Source organism: Cetorhinus maximus, unplaced genomic scaffold (genome assembly GCF_964194155.1).
Source record: "Cetorhinus maximus unplaced genomic scaffold, sCetMax3.hap1.1 HAP1_SCAFFOLD_4368, whole genome shotgun sequence".
NCBI classification, from domain to species: Eukaryota; Metazoa; Chordata; class Chondrichthyes; order Lamniformes; family Cetorhinidae; genus Cetorhinus; species Cetorhinus maximus.
In genome coordinates this window covers 1-4,331 of record NW_027600272.1, presented here as the reverse complement: position 1 = coordinate 4,331, position 4,331 = coordinate 1, and the positions used below count along the sequence as shown (strand labels likewise).

Genomic DNA, 4,331 nt, shown 5'->3' with positions numbered 1-4,331 from the left:
GAAATATACTTATTCTGAAATATCTCCTTAAATGTCTGTCGCTGCTTCTCTATTGATCTATCCCCTAGCCTCGTATCCCAGCTCCTTCAGCAAGCACAGCTCTCAAGCCCACAATTTGGCCTTTATTTAAGTTTAAACTACTAGTCTTAGACCCACTCTTCTCCCTTTCCAACTGGATGTAAAATTCAATCATATTATGGTCGCTGTTACCTAGGGGTGCCTTCACTCCGAGGTCATTAATTAATCCTGTCACATTACGCAATACCCAGTCCTGATATAACGTGCTGTCTGGTTGGTTCCAGAACGTGCTTGCTCTAAGGAAATCTCGCGAAAGCATTCTATGAACTCATCCAGGCTACTACTGCCAATCTGATTTTTCCAGTTTATACATAGATTAAAATCACCCTTGATTATTGCTGTCCCTTTATCACAATCACCCAATATTTCTTTTTGTGCGCAATATTCCTACATTGTGATTACTGTTAGGGGGCCTGTAGACCACTCCCGCTCATGACTTCTTTCCCCAACTATTCCTCAACTCCGCCCAAACCCGACTCTACATCCTGATCTCCTGCACCAATGTCATCCTTGATTAACGGTGCTACCCCTCCACCTTTACCTCGTTTCCCATTCTTCTTGAATATCATATATACCCCTCAATATTCAGGGCCCAACTGTCATCCTTGCAGCCACATCTCCGTAATGGCTATCAGGTCATATTTATTTACTTCAATGTGCGCTCGCTATCAATTTATTGCCTTTGTTATGAATGCGACGCACATTCAGATACAGAGCCTTTAGCTGTTGCCTTTCGTTAGTTTTGTAACATCTAGTCTTGACGATCAGTGTATCCTTAGGTTTGATCTCTCTGTCCCTTCCTGCTGTGCTATGACCCTCAAATCCCATATTACTATTATGGTCTCCTGCTTTGAAACTACCCCTCCATTTGCCACATCTACCCAAGCTTGATCCCTCAACCCCCTTGTTTAGTTTAATACCCCCTCTTACTTCCCTAGTTATGCGATTTGTGAGCATGGTTCTGGTGCGGACCATCCCAACGGTACAGCCCCCCACTTTCCCCAGTACTGGTGCCAGTGCCCCACAAACCGGAAACCATTTCTCCCACACCAGTCTCCGAGCCACGCATTCATCTCTCTAATCTTATTTGTCCTATGCCAATTTGCATATGGCTCAGGTAATAATCCAGAGATTGCTACCTTTGCACTTCTGCTTCTTAATTTGGTGCCTAGCTTCTCACACTGACTATGCAGAGCCTCCTTCCTTGTCCTTGCCCATGTCGTTGGTACCTGCATATACTACGACACCTGGATTCCTCCCCCCCCACCACTGCAAGTTCCTCTCCAGCACTGAGTAGGTGCCCCGAACCCTGGCACCGGGCAGGCAACACAGCCTTCGTCTTTGCTTTTCCCGCTTGAACGGCTTCCCGTTGCATGGTGCCATTGGCCAGTCAGCTCACCCACCTTGCAGACGTCGCTTGCCCCCACACAGGTTGAGAGCGCCTCAAACCCGTTTGACAATTACAAAGTCTGAGGCTCCTCCGCTACTGTCTGCTCGGTCCCATTACCTGCCTCACTGACAAGTCACAGTCCTCCTGCCCCCCTCACTGCCGACCAAGACAGGCGCCCCTATTCTAAGAGGTGCGACCATCTTCCGGAACAGTATTTCTCCTCCCCCTCCCCTGATTTTTAAAAATTCGTTCACGGGATGTGGGCGTGGCTGGCTGGGCCAGACACTTACTACCCATCCCTAATTGCCCCTTGAGAACTGACCACTCCCTGAAGGACATGGCGCGCGCAGTGTCTGCAGTTCGGCTTCCAGGTCAATGATCCTGATCCGGAATTCCTCGAGCTCCTTCACTTTCTGCAGACGTGTTCGTCATGGAGCCCCTTTGGCACCCGAAAGCTCCCACATTCCACAGCCGCAACAACACACCTGCCCTGCTGTTGTTACTTACGTTATTTAGTTAACTTAATTATTCATTTAATTAACTTAGAATAGTTGCTACGTATACCATGCCTCTTTTCCCCCGTGCACGGAATTCCCACGTGAACCTAATTCGCTACTCACTCCATCTCCGTCTCACTCCGGCATAGTCTCCTGTCTCGTGTGCCCCTTAATCACCTCCTCCCTCGCCATAGTCCCGACTAATTTGTCTCCCAATTATCCTAACCCTGCATACTCAGGTCATCGACCCTCCTATTACCGGAAAGAATTTCTCCCCGTGACCTCTATCGCAATCCTCTCGTGATTTTTAAATGCCTCTCTTAAAATTTTCTTGTAACCTTGGCCGTTCTAAGAAGGCCGTATATGCAGCCACTCCCGTCTCTTAAGAGAAGCCCAATTCCCCTCGACGTCCTGAGCGTCAGTCACGTGGGAACGGGGACGTTTCGCCTCAGGTCTCCACACACACCGTGTCGAGAAGGTGAGATTTAACTCATGTGCGCCCAGAGCCGGGTCATGGGACACAGCCTGGTACATCGGTATTAGCATGGCAACTCATCATTGGCGAACACGGGAAAATGAGACTCCCCACCCTGACCGTACGTGGGCAAACCGTGGAAACGGGACCTCTCAGTGGCTGAACCCTCATTGTATGGGCTCCAGTAACAGTGCTTCTCCCCATCGTCAGGGTAAAGAAGTTTCTCCTGAATTCCCTGCTGAATTTATTAGGGGATATCTTAGATTTATGGCACCGGTTTTAGACTCTACACTATGGCCCCATCGGAAACACTTGCTCCATGTCGACTCTTACAAAACCTTTCATAATCTTAAGAGACCTCAATCTGGTCACCCCTCAGCCCTCTCGTTTCGAGAGAAAAGACCCCAGCCCATTCAATCTTTCTTGATATGTTTAATCCCTCCGTTCTGGTATTGTCTTTATGAATCTTTATTGCACCTTCTCCGGTGCCTCTATATCCTTTTTCTTTTAAATATGGGGACCAGAACTGTGCACGGTGCTCCGAGTGTGGTCTAACCGAGGGGATACAGAGATCGGAACTGTGCACGGTGCTCCGAGTGTGGTCTAACCGAGGGGATACGGAGATCGGAACTGTGCACGGTGCTCCAAGTGTGGTCTAACCGAGGGGATACGGAGATCGGAACTGTGCACGGTGCTCCGTGTGTGGTCTAACCAAGGGATACAGAGACTGGAACTGTGCACAGCGCTGTGTGTGTGGTCTAACTGAGCGATACGGAGACCTGAACTGTGCACGGTGCTCCGAGTGTGGTCTAATCGAGGGGATATGGAGAGCGGAACAGTGCACGGTGCTCAGAGTGTGGTCTAACCGAGGGGGATACGGAGACCTGAACTGTGCACGGTGCTCCGAGTGTGGTCTAATCGAGGGGATATGGAGAGCGGAACAGTGCACGGTGCTCCGAGTGTGGTCTAACCGAGGGGATATGGAGACCGGAACTGTGCACGGTGCTCCGAGTGTGGTCTAACCGAGGGGGATACGAAGAGCGGAACTGTGCACGGTGCTCCCGAGTGTGGTCTAACCGAGGGGGATACGAAGAGCGGAACTGTGCACGGTGCTCCGAGTGTGGGTCTAACCGAGGTGCTACAAGTTTCAGCTTAGCAATCCCACCCAAGTTCGGCAGCGGAAAGCGAAGGGTCAGCGATGTCGGTTGATACGGTGACAATGATCCCGGTTGCCGCTTCCTTCCTTCCGACCCCCCCGCCACCCCGCCCCCCACTCCTCCCTTCTCCCTTGTACCTGAGTGGTTCTGCAGCTCCTTGGTCTGCCCGTTCTCAGTGGGAGTGATCAGGTCCCAGATGAATCCCTTGATCTTCTCGTCTCCCCTGTAGTGAAGCAGGCAGTACACGAGAATGGTGCGGCAGATGACTTCCACGTCGCGCTCCGCCATCCTCCGCTTGAAGCGCCCGTGAGCCAGGATGTCCTTCCACCGACCCCAACTGACGGAGGGAGCAAAGGTCAGCGTTAAAACTCTGCCGTGCGAGAGAGCCCTGACCCTTCAAAAGAGCCACCGAGGGGCCCCCCCACCACAAACCCCGAGATAAAAGCCCATTTTTTAGAGCAACTTTCACACCACCTCGAGACCTCTCGCAGCAGCTCCAAGCTGCTGGTGTGGGTCACTGCAGCCAATTAGCCCGCATCAAGCTCCTACCAACAGCAACGGGTAGAAGACCAGCCACTGTGGTTTTTTTAAAACTGCGATATTGTTTGGGGGATACACATTAATCCCAGGACAACGAGAAGAACTTTCCCTCCACCCCGCCCCTGCTCTTCATACATAAGGCCATTCGGCCCCTCAAGCCTGCTCCGTCATTCTGTAAGATCACAGCTCATCCG

The 4,331-nt window shown here is 51.2% G+C and overlaps 1 non-coding gene across 1 annotated transcript; it reads right to left on the bottom strand.

Moving 5' to 3' along the window:
* Window positions 1-2,408: 2,408 nt before the first annotated feature.
* Window positions 2,409-2,529, bottom strand: LOC144678479 (small nucleolar RNA U6-53/MBII-28). Its single transcript, XR_013576107.1, has one exon. It is a non-coding gene; the product is annotated as a small nucleolar RNA U6-53/MBII-28 (small nucleolar RNA).
* Between the last annotated feature and the right edge of the window lie 1,802 nt (window positions 2,530-4,331).